The sequence below is a fragment of the Anolis carolinensis genome, chromosome 4, assembly GCF_035594765.1.
Source record: "Anolis carolinensis isolate JA03-04 chromosome 4, rAnoCar3.1.pri, whole genome shotgun sequence".
NCBI lineage: Eukaryota > Metazoa > Chordata > Lepidosauria > Squamata > Dactyloidae > Anolis > Anolis carolinensis.
Genome location: NC_085844.1, coordinates 82,095,530 through 82,108,087, shown reverse-complemented (window position 1 = coordinate 82,108,087; position 12,558 = coordinate 82,095,530). Strand labels below are relative to the sequence as shown.

General features: G+C 40.3%; 1 long non-coding RNA gene across 2 annotated transcripts; it reads right to left on the bottom strand.

Annotated features, from left to right (window-relative positions):
* Positions 1-5,786: 5,786 nt before the first annotated feature.
* LOC103279466 (uncharacterized) lies at positions 5,787-10,556 on the bottom strand. Of its 2 annotated transcripts, none has more exons than XR_001730541.2 (2): positions 9,365-10,556; positions 5,787-6,592 (listed from the first exon to the last, which is right to left on the bottom strand). It is a non-coding gene; the product is annotated as an uncharacterized LOC103279466 (long non-coding RNA). The 2 variants fall into 2 exon arrangements; XR_001730539.2 differs by lacking the exon at positions 9,365-10,556 and adding an exon at positions 6,772-6,833.
* Positions 10,557-12,558: the final 2,002 nt, after the last annotated feature.

The following is a 12,558-nucleotide window of genomic DNA, read 5'->3' as shown; positions in this document are numbered from 1 at the left end:
ACTCAGAAGAATTTGAGTCAGGCCTAAAATAAAAGGATTTATTTTAGGAGTTGGTGATTCTCTAGTCATAGAGAAGGATCTGATTCTTGTGTGGAGAATCAGGCTGGCTTAAATAGAAGGATTTGAGTCAGATTTAGGTTAGACCAGACTAGGCAAGTTAGGTGATTTGTCTAGGGTCAGCTGTAGAGTCTATAGATTAGGGAACATTAATCCCAGGGGATCCAGGAGGATCAGGGTTTAGTGTAATCCAGAGAAAGAAGTAATTTTGAAAGTTTAACCACCTCATAACCGTTTGTAACCATTAAGCGAAGTGCCTTTACCAAGTTATCTGAAACCATCAAGCTCTGTACCTGCAATAAACTTGTTTTGATTTTATTCAAATCAAGCCTCTGTCATACTCTCATATTAAATTAAGCAACATCAACATCTGTAGTGGAACAAATAGAGAAAGCTTATAAGAACCAGTACCATCTGCCTGACGTCTCTCCATTGGTGACAGCGAAGAAGATAATCAAACAAATCATTAATTAACACCATCTCTCACAAAACATCTTTATCAAGTGGTGGTATCTGTGTGTGTGTGTGTGAGATTAAAAAGGATTCCATCTCTGACACACATTCCTGTCAGACACCTCACCTCTGTACATATTGGTGGCTAAGCTGAAGGATTCTAAAAGGGATTCCATCCCTCTGTCACCTCAGCTCTCCACATAAATTGGTGGCAGCTGTGGGATTCAAAGGGGATTCCATCCTCTGCCACATCAAGTTCCTTACATGAGCTTTGTTTGTTGTTCAGGGCAATCCGTTGAGGCAGTGGCAAGCAAGAATGCCATCTTCATTGAAAGATGTAAGGGAAAAAGTCAGTGGTATGCCAAGCATGTGAGAAAAAACAAATGAGGAGACCAATCAATAGTATTCTTATAAGTATCTATTCTATTTCTGTTAATAATAATATACTTTTTAATATTCTGCTCAATCTCCCTGAGAGGACTCCAAGCAGATTACAGGTACATATATGGCAAACATTCGATGCCTTTACACAATTAACAAAGACAGACAGTACAGAAACAGAGGCAAGGCTTCCTTCTTTTCATCTCCGTCATCCGGCTGTGCTTAACTCAGCCATGGGGAGGAGCTGTTGTTTAATTTAAATGCCTTGTCTGTGTGTGATTATGGAGGATCACTCCTCACTGCCATTGATGGGACCTTCCTTCCTTCCCATTCTTCACCCCTGTCCAAAAAGGGGCTTTCCTGGAAGATTTTTTTTTAGAGCAGTGATTCTCAATCTGGGCTCTCCAGATGTTTTTGGCCTTAAGCTCCCAGAAATCCTAACAGCTGGTTAACTGGCTGGGATTTCTGGGAGTTGTAGGCCAAAAACATCTGGGGACCCCAGGTTGAGAACCACTGTTTTAGAAGGTTTGAAGGTACATGCTGGGCTGCAGAAGGTGGGAAGGGGGTGTAGTGAACTTTACCTATTAGGCCTGGGATGAAGCCTGGGTAACAGTGAGTGAGGCAAGCCTCCATTTTGTTGAGGAATGCCAGGCAGCCATCTTGAGTGTGGTTAGAAAGAGGGAGGAGCTTAGAGAGAGACTCCTAGGATTTGCCAACCAGAGCAGATGGGAGGAGCGAAGTCTTACAGTCAGGGAAAGAAAAGAGCTCCAGGGGAGTTCTGTTTTGGGGTTTGAAGAGAGCAGTTCGGTTTTGGAGTTTGGAGGGTGTGTGTGTGAGAGAGAACTAAAAGCTGTGGAAACTGACAGGCTAGGTCAGGCAATTTGGATCTCTTAGGGGAGATAACTAAAGGGATTGACTCTCACTACTGGGCTGGTTAATAGAAGGACTCTAGGTTAGAGTTAATTAACAACCCAGGGGAACTCGTGACTATTCTCAGCAAATAGAGCGAGGGTTTTTGTGACTGGTTGGAACTGTTTGAAACTAAGTGAAATAATCTGAAACATACAACTAAGTTAAGCTGAAGAACGACTGTAACCCATTACGCTTATGAACCTCTCTGAAGTAATCATTTGCCTATTTTAAGAAAATAATTTTTTATTCTATTTTCAACTTTCAAGAGCTACCATAGTGTATATTTCCATCGAGAAGCCTTTATAAAAGTTCCAGCAATACAACAATAAAATACCACAGAAAAGCCTCATAGTGAACATCAGTTTGGGAGCCAGGGGTGGAAACAGTGTCGGCAGGGAATGGGAGAAGCTTGCCTCAGACACATTTAACAAATCCTAAAGACATTTTAGGTTGGTGGCAGCTACCATTTTAAAAGAAAATCTAAAATCAAACGGTATACCCTCGCCTCTCACATGCGTGTGCTTGTGTGTGCATTTGTGGAGCGGGGTTGTAGTTCATTATATTTACTCCCTGCTCCGCTCCATTCCATTATATTGGTGGCAGTGGTGGGATTAAAAAGATTCCCCCCTGCCTGATAAAGGAGTCTCTCCACTCGGCTCAGTCATTCTTTTATGGGGGGCTAATTCAAACTCCTAGTTTTTCTAGTGGAAGCAAATTCATGAACAGTCTTTCATTTGAAATTGCTGTGAGTTTTTTGGGCTAAATGACCATGTTCCAGTAGTGTTCTCTCCTGATGTTTCACCTGCATCCTTGGCAAACATCCCTAGAGTCTTTCATTATGTTCAAACATTGACAGTAGTGAAGCAAACAAACTGATGTGTCATCTTAGATAACCCAAGAGTCAATATCTTGCACACCGGAAATCAATTTATTTATTGAATCTAGTTAGCCCTTACATTTCCTAATACAGCTATAGCAAGTTGAAAAATAGAATAGTCTTCTTAAGTTCTAGCTGTTAGCATGGAGAAAAAATATTAAAGCATGCAGGTAGTCGTTTTCATATATTTGACAGCTTCTCACAGAGAAGATGGAAGAGGTAGGTAGCGTAAGAACCAATAAGTGGAAATTTCAGGGAAGCATTTTTAAAGCTAAACGTCAAGAGAAACATCGTAATGATTACAGGCTGCTACAGGAAATGCTGGGCTCTTTCGTTTGAGGTTTTTTAAGGAGACGCTGATGGCCAGTGTGATAAACTGTTAAATCACTGTACTTCTGCATTTAGAGCCAATGTGTAGTAATTCGAGTGCTGGACTTGACCTCCGGGAGACCAAAGTTCAAATCCCTGCTTAGCTATGGAAACCCAGTCACACATTTTCAGTGCCAGATGAAGACAGTGTCAGACTTACTCTGGATAAATATTGCAAATAAACAGTATCCCAGAGTCACCGTAAGTGACTTGAACACTCATCAACTGGAAGACTCTTAACTAGAAGTGGTCCAAATGCTAGAGACTTCAGGTTGATGTCCATTTATTAATGCCGTCCTTATCGTCAATTCCATAAGTTACTCGTGTGTTGGGTGGTGGCAGACATTTCTTTCCTTTTTGATATTCAAAAAGCTATTGCTATTGTATCCTGTGTTGAAGCATGTTCTTTAAAAATAATCTCATTCCCATTATTTTCTTCCTAATATGGAGCTTTGAAGCTACTTCCTCACGTAATCTTTGAAAGCTTGGGACATCTTCTTTAGATCAGTATTAGCATAATGTTCCTTTAAAAACCCACAATAATCGGCAGTTCCAGTATGTACCACTAAGCTCTTTATAACTCCATGGAGACAAGTCTTAGCTCCTTTAATCTTCCCGTCTATCAGACCTTGGCAGCATTATATTCTGTTCTTCTACATACAGATTCTAAGATCAGAAAGAAAAGATGTTCTTGTGGATATAATGTCAGATAACAATGTTCTAAATGCACCCAGAACTTGGAAAAAAATTGTTTGAACTACAACTCGCATAATCCCCTATGCAATGTGGGCAGCTGTTTACTTGAATAAGATATTCACACAATACAACACAAAACCTCACAACCTCTGAGGATGTCTGCTGAGGATGTCTGTTGGATTTTATAGTGTTTTGTATAGATGTTTGTTTGATGTTGTTGTTTCTGTATATGCATATGACCATTGGTCGGAGCATTAATAAATTGATTGATTGATTGATTGATTGATTGATTGCCATAGATGTGGACACAAAACAACACATTAGATTTAGAAGAATATTTACAAGAAAGTTAGACAACTTTGGTCAATCCTGGGAGATGTTTTCCTTATAACCAAATGCCAAAAAAATGGGGAAGGACCAGAAGTAGTCGGAAAAACAGCATAACTAAGTCACAGGGGTTTCTGTACAATTTGTGCAAGCTTACTTGGAAGTGCCACTGATATGGAATGGAAGCTATCTATGCAACTTCTCAATGCCAGCTATCAAACAAAGAGTTGATTTTCCAAGGTTTCATTAGTGCAGTGAGTCTAGGTAAAGGTTAAAGTTTCTCCTAACATTAAGTCTAGTCATGTCCGACTCTGGGGGTTGGTGCTCATTTCCATTTCTAAGCCGAAGAACCGGCATTGTCCGTGGACACCTCCAGGTCATGTGGCCAGCATGACTGCATGGAGCGCCGTTACCTTCCCGCCGGAGCAGTACCTATTGATCTACTCACATTTGCATGTTTTCAAACTGCTAGGTTGGCAGAAGCTGGGGTTAAAAGCGGGAGCTCACCCCGCTCCCTGGATTCAAACTGCCAACATTTCAGTCAGCAAGTTCAAACAGCTCAGTGGTTTAACCCGCTGCGCCACCGATGGCTCCTTGCAGTGAGTCTATTCTCCTGATAATTGAACTTATCTTGTAATTCTGTATTTAGCTAGGATGGGACCTTCCAGATATTACTGATGTTGCGGTTCTGCTAAGTCTCAGCTATGAACTATGGCAAACAAGTCAAACACAAGCTCCATGGGCCAAATCTGGCCCGCCAAGTCATTTTATCTGGCCCACAAAGTTTTCAATGCCATGGAAATATAGTTATAGTTATACAGTCTTACAATTACAAGTGACTCTTTGAAGGCAACTGCTGATGTGGCCCTCAGTAAAAATAAGTTTGACACCCATGAACTTTTTTTTTATTGTGTCAAAAGTGAATTGAGTATATACTGCAAATTGCTTCTGGTGTGAGTGAATCGGCCGTCTACAAAGATATTGCCCAGGGGATGCATGGATGTGTTAACATCCTGAGGGAAGCTTCTCTCATGTCCATGCATGGGAAGCTGCGGCTGACAGACAGAGGTTTACCCCGTCCTGTGGATTCAAACCGCCAACATTCAGGTCTTCGGGTCAGCAGTTCAGCCGGCACAAGGGTTTAACCCACTGCACCATCGTGGCTCTGGTGAACTGTAGCAACAAGAAACTATTGCCAAGGGCTCTTTATTGGTTTATCTGTTTTTAGACCTGTTGTCTTCAGCAGAAAAGATGCACAGTTAAGCTTATTAATGCTTACTGAAAAGAAATTTCAACTGAATTCAAGGGTACTTCTACTGTCCTTGACTCAGAATAAAATATGTGCTTGAACTGATGGGTGTGAAAACGCTTCACTAGCTTAGAAAATTCACATTGTTACCTTCATTCATCATGCGTACAATGTGAACTCAAAATCCCCATCTGCATACCTGAGCAATTAAGCCACTTGGGTTAATTACATTTTAAAAAAGAATTCGGTATCTGTGGTGAGCCTCTCATCCTTGCAGCATTGTAAATGTCATTTTCTTTGATGTCAGGTCTGATTCTTCAGTACCTCTTCCATTAGCTAGTTGTTTCTTTTCTAAATGTCTCCAGATGGCGTGCAAGCCTTTAGAGACTGCCTCGTGAATTATTTTTAGACATTTTTCCTCATGTCTGGTGAAATTAGCATGTTAACACAATTTCCCATAGAAACGTATCTTAATTTGCTTTATTTTTCATCCTTTGTTTCTCATGTACATACGAAATACGTATTTGAACTGGAATTCCTGCCATTTTAAATATACAGTAGAGTCTCCCTTATCCAATATAAACGGGCCGACAGAACGTTGGATAAGTGAATATGTTGGATAATAAGGAGAGATTAAGGAAAAGCCTATTAAACATCAAATTAGGTTATGATTTTACTAATTAAGCACCAAAACATCATGTTATCCAACAAATTTGACAGAAAAAATAGTTCAATACATAGTAATGCTATGTAGTAATTACTGTATTTACGAAAAAGAATACAAGTCAGGGCGTGAAAAAGACTGGACATTTGAGGATTATATAAACAAGAATTACAACCTTTAAGGAAAATGGATTAACTTCAAACAGAATTTGAACAAAGGAGAGAGAAAATACAATTCAAAGTGCTGAAGAGAATTAAACAGAAGGAAGTTGAACGGAAGCCAAGTATAAAATTTTAATTTTTATTTCTCTCTCTCTTGTTGGATTTTTCCCCTTTTTTCTCTGTCTACTCTATTCTTTTCCAGACTTTTCTATCAATTTTGTTCTCACTCTTCCCCTGTATATTAGATATAAAACTTTTCCATAAAAATTATTATAAAAAAAGAAAATTACAGACCATAACCTTCTGTTTACAACCTGGAACTGTCAAGATCATCTAGACATCCAACCATTTATGCTACAATTTGGGGAAGTCGGGCCTAAAGATGACACTTATTAAGGTGGCAATTCTTCTTGTTGGTGCTGTTGTTGTGTGCCTTCAAGTTGTTTCTGGGAAATGGGAAAGAGAGAGAAAAGAACCTGAACTATATTCAATGCAAATGTGTGCATGGCTGGACCAAATTACAGTTATCAGTTTATTACCAGCCCTGTATTTTATGAACATTGTTAGCAGAGGACATCGCTTGACAACAACAGAGCTCTTGATAGCTGGGAGACAGCAAACCTACCTCCTTTCCCCAGTAGTGCCATTCTCATCCAAATTGAAAATTCCTGTTGTTGCTATTAGCACCTTAAAAAGATAATAATAATAATAATAATAATAATAATAATAATAATAATAATAATAATTTGTGATACGAAATCCAGCATATCTATCTTGTTTGTTGTGTCATAATAAAATAACAAAAACTGAACTGTTTGTTGGAAATGAAAGCTATGGACTTGTCAACATCAGAAGAGGAATTTTCCAGGGAGATTCATTGTCCCCTCTGCTTTTCATTATTGCCATGATCCCTCTGTCAACAATCTTACAAAAAACAAATCTCGGCTATCAAACATCTAAGAATTCTCACAAAATTTCACATCTGATGTACATGGATGACCTGAAGCTATATGGGAAAACGGAAACTGAAATGCAGTCTCTGACCAACACTGTCCGAATTTTTAGCACTGATATCAGCATGGAGTTTGGCTTGGACAAATGTTCGACAGTGGCTTTGAAGAAGGGGAAAATCATTGAAAGTGAGGGCATAAATATGCCCAATGGCTAAACAAGAAAGTGTCATCATCTAGAGGCCTATAAATATCTGGGCATCTTACAGCTGGACAACATCAAGCATGAACATGTGAAAACTGTGGTCAGCAAAGAATACACACAAAGGGTCAGAAAAATTCTCAAAAGCAAGCTCAATGGAGGCAACACCATCAAGGCCATAAACACCTGTGCCATACCTGTCATAAGATATACTGCTGGCATCATAAACTGGACACAAATGGAACTGGACAATTTGGACAGAAAAACAAGAAAACTCATGACCATTCATCATTCACTGCACCCCCGCGTGATGTTGACCGGCTATATCTGCCTAGAAGATCAGGGGGCAGAGGACTCTTGCAATTAAAACAAGCAGTCAAAGAAGAAGAACATGCCCTGGCAGAATGTGTAAAGCAAAGTGAAGAACCTGCTTTGATTGAAGTCAAAAATCAGAAACTCCTCAAAGCACAGCAGACAAAAAATCAGTACAAGAAAGCCACACTACAAACTAGAGCTGACAGCTGGCACAACAAAACATTGCATGGGAAGTTCCTTGACAAAATTGAAGGAGAAGCTGATAAGGAGAAGACCTGGCTATGGCTCACCAATGGGACCCTGAAGGAGACAGAAGGCCTGATCCTTGCAGCCCAGGAGCAAGCCATCAGAACAAATGCAATTAAGGCCAAGATCGAAAAATCAGCTGATGACCCAAAATGCAGACTGTGCAAGGAAAGTTACGAAACCATTGATCATATCCTCAGCTGCGGTAAGAAAATTGTACAGACAGACTACAAACAGAGGCACAACTATGTGGCCCAAATGATCCATTGGGACTTATGCCTCAAGTACCACCTCCCAGGAGTAAAGAACTGGTGGGATCACAAACCTGCAACAGTATTGGAAAATGAGCACGCAAAGATACTGTGGGACTTCCGAATCCAGACTGACAAAGTTCTGGAACACAACACACCAGACATCACAGTTGTGGAAAAGAAAAAGGTTTGGATCATTGATGCCGCCATCCCAGGTGACAGTTGCATTGACGAAAAACAACAGGAAAAACTCAGCCGCTATCAGGACCTCAAGATTGAACTTCAAAGACTCTGGCAGAAACCAGTGCAGGTGGTCCTGGTGGTGATGGGCACATTGGGTGCCATGCCAAAAGATCTCAGCCGGCATTTGGAAACAATAGACATTGACAAAATTACGATCTGCCAACTGCAAAAAGCCACCCTGCTGGGATCTGCGCACATCATCCGAAAATACATCACACAGTCCTAGACACTTGGGAAGTGTTCAACTTGTGATTTTGTGATATGAAATCCAGCATATCTATTTTGTTTGCTGTGTCATAATAAAATAATAATAATAATAATAATAATAATAATAATAATAATAATAGTAATAGATTATATTTATAGACCTGCTGATTCAGCTCAGGTTTGCTATCCATGTAGAATGTCTTTCAATCCAGACACAAACCAGACACTATCTCATAGCTCAATGTGGGACATTGATAGAAATTATTCAAATCTCTTGAAGAATGAGGCTCATTTGAGGAATGACAGCATTTGGGCTTCTATAAAGCCCAAGTACCACTTGACATCACATGTGACAATCAAACACCTGGAAGTTTTAGACTGCGCATAAGAATCTTGCACCGTCTTAATCCTTTGAGAACAGAGATTCCAGGTTGACGTCTGGCATCAGACCAGTATGTTTCAAGCAGTCACACAGAAATTCTGAGCACGTGGAGAGTGGGTAAGATGCAAAAAGACCCCTATTAAAACATCTTACCGAGCACTGCTCTCAGTTCCACAAGACAAATCCTTTTAATACACATAAACCTTCAGTGGATTAGGCTGTAAAGTGATTTCTTCTGATTAAAGCTCAAAAGGACCAGGGCTCCTAAAGTGCCACTGATAGCCTGAGAAATTGAATATCTTCATGGAAACTATCAAATAATATTATGGAACCTAGCACCATAATTTATAGCAACCAGGGTGTCAGGACATGATTCAAAACTTGGAAGAACAAGCATTTGACTCCTGCCCCTGCCAACATACCTGAAGCAAGGTCAGAATTAACAAATGAACCTGGAGGAGGAAAGCAGTCCTGTGAAGAAGAGATAATCAGGAGAAATCATTCACAGGAGTTGGAGAAGGCTGGGGAAGGGTTTGAACGGGGAGGAGGGAAGAGCACTATAAAAGGGATTAAAGGTATATTGGAAATTAGTAGTGTTTTTATGTCAACTTTTGTTGGTAGTTTCTAGCAATTAACCAGTACTCACACTCCACGATCACAAAACCGCTGGATATTTTGAGATTGTAAAGAGCCTACAATTATTGAACAATCAGTTTTGGTGGCCTGGAATGAGAAGAGATGTGAAGGACTGTGTAGCAGAATGTGTGGCGTGCGCCAAACCCAAGCAGTGCATGGGGAAGCCTATGGGACTTTTATAGACAGTGGCTGACCCATGTAAACCTTGGAGACAAATTGCAATGGATTTTGTAGTCGAACTACACCCCAGCAAAGGATATACCGTGATGTGGACTATGATAGATTTATTCTCTACGCAAGCTCACTTCGTGCCATTAAAGCAGCTCCCAACAGCACAGCAGTTAGCTAACCTGCTGCTATTGCACATTTATAAATTACATGGGGCCCCAGAATGGATAATTTCAGATAGAGGGCCACAATTCACTGCTAACTGTTTGAAGGCTTTCCTACCTCTATTGGGTACGAAACAAGCTCTCAACCAGAGGCGGTTCAACAACCAGGCCAACTAGGCAGTTGCCTGTGGCACCATCTTGTTGGGGGCGCCATCGAGGCAACTCCTGTCTCCTGCGGCCTGCCTCCGCAAGGTATTGAACTGCTTTTTCTATTGATTTGTTGTAAAACAATGTTTTAGTGCTTAATCTGTAAAATCTTAATGTAATTTGATGTTTAATAGGCTTTTCTTTAATCCCTCCTTATTATCAAACATTTTCGCTTATCCAACGCTTTTATTTTTCAGTGATTGGTTTGGGGGAGGGGGGGAGGTGCCAAAATTCTGTTTGCCTACACTTGAAAAATACCTAGGGCCAGCTCTGCTCTCAGCTCAGCCTATCACTAAAGGGACTAAATGTACATGGGAAATTAGTAGTGTTATTTTCTTTCTTGTGTGTGTAGTGGCAATAAAGCTGGCTACATCTGCCTGGAGTGTGCATACTGTTAATTACTAGAAACAACCAACAGAAGCTGACATAGGGAGTTGGGGTGGGGGGGGGGGGGTGCCTGCTTCTAATGGACCATGTTAACATTCAGAAAGTTAACAGCAGTGATTCCTAAAGTGGGTGCTACCGCCCCCTGGGATCTGCACGCATCATCCGAAAATACATCACACAGTCATAGACACTTGGGAAGTGTTCGACTTGTAATTTTGTGATATGAAATCCAGCATATCTATCTTGTTTGCTGTGTCATAATAAAATAATAATAATAATTGTGCAGTTTTCTGGCATTGTATATTTTTGCTGCTTCTGTGACTGTTCATTTGTATTTTGATTCTGTAGCCCACTTGTCGATGGATGTCCAGAATCAGCAGGATCCACCGTGGTCCTTTTTATCCTGGGTGACGACCGAGCCAGTATAGACTTCGTTTTGGTTTGATTCTCCATAATGCTAATGGGTTAGGTGCACTTAGCTCCACTCCTCAGCTGAGGCCTCTCTGGCTTGGTTGGACCTGCCGGTAGTTACACTACCGCCAGCACAGCCCTCAGTCATCATTGGAGTGGTTAAGCCCCCCCCCCCATCATGTCAAGTGCAGGTGGTCCCGGTGGTGATGGGCACACTGGGTGCCATACAAAAGGTCTCAGCCAACATTTGGAAACAATAGACATTGATAAAATCACGATCTGCCAACTGCAAAAGGCCACCCTACTGGGATCTGCATCATCCAAAAATACATCACACAGTCCTAGACACTTGGGAAGTGTTTGACTTGTGATTTTGTGATACGAAATCCAGCCTGTCTGTTTATTTATTTATTTATTTATTTACAGTATTTATATTCCGCCCTTCTCACCCCGAAGGGGACTCAGAGAGGATCACATTACACATATAAGGCAAACATTCAATGCCTTAACATAGAACAAAGACAGAAGACAAACGCAGGCTCTGAGCTGGCCTCGAACTCATGACCTCTTGGTCAGAGTGATTTGTAGCAGCTGGCTGCAGCTGGCTGCTCACCAGCCTGCGCCACAGCCCGGGCCTATCTAGACTGGAATTTAATGTCTAGCATCTCACAAGGTGAATATCATGGCTGAGTGAGGATTTTAATCTGAATATCCCAACTTAAGGCTGGCTTGTTCTCCAACATAAGAAATGTGATGCACATTATGACTATGTAAATTGAGGTAAACACAGAAATTGCAGGTCCCTAGGCAATCATGTTACAATTTCCATGAAGGGCAGTGTTATAAGTTCTGGCCTTTCAATAATCAAAGATAAACCAGTTCAAAAAGGTCTAATTAGTAGGCTTTGGGCAAAGTGAGATAGAGTATGTCATCAAATTTTAGTCTTCTGTCTGGGTAAATAAAGATAGCGCAGCTTGTTCCATATCTTTTTCACTTTCCTTTTGTTTAATTGCTCAAGGACACAGAATTCCTGTTATAGAGGCCTATGATTGTTTTTAGATAGAGTAGAAGCCATTACGTTGATATTATCCAACACATTAAAGAAGAAAAAATTAATCAATTTCCTAAGAGTCTAATCAGTACAGCTGTTTCTCTAGCTTTGTATTTATTTGGCTCATGGTTTGAACCTTTACACATTATAATGCTCACCTTAAAAATAAGAAGAGCAATATAAACACAACTTTCTGCCCGTCTTTTGACAAGACCTTTTCATCAGCTGCCCCTAGCCTAGACTATGAAATGACCTTCTGGAAGAGATTTTACTGCGGTCAAAATTTAAAACAGAATTAGAGACCTATCTCTTCTGGCAGGTCTACAAAATCAATTTAAACTATGAATTTTAAATTAGTCTTTTATTGGTATGAATTATTTTAATGTGTTTTAATCTTATGTCTACACGTTTTAATATATGTGTTTTAATGGTTTTATGTTTTTATCTATTTTAACTATGCTGTACCCCATCTTAAGCCTTAAGGAGAGGCGAGTAAGAAATAAAAATTATTATTATTATTTTATCATGACACAGCAAACAAGATAGATATGCTGGATTTCATATCACAAAATCACAAGTCGAACACTTCCCA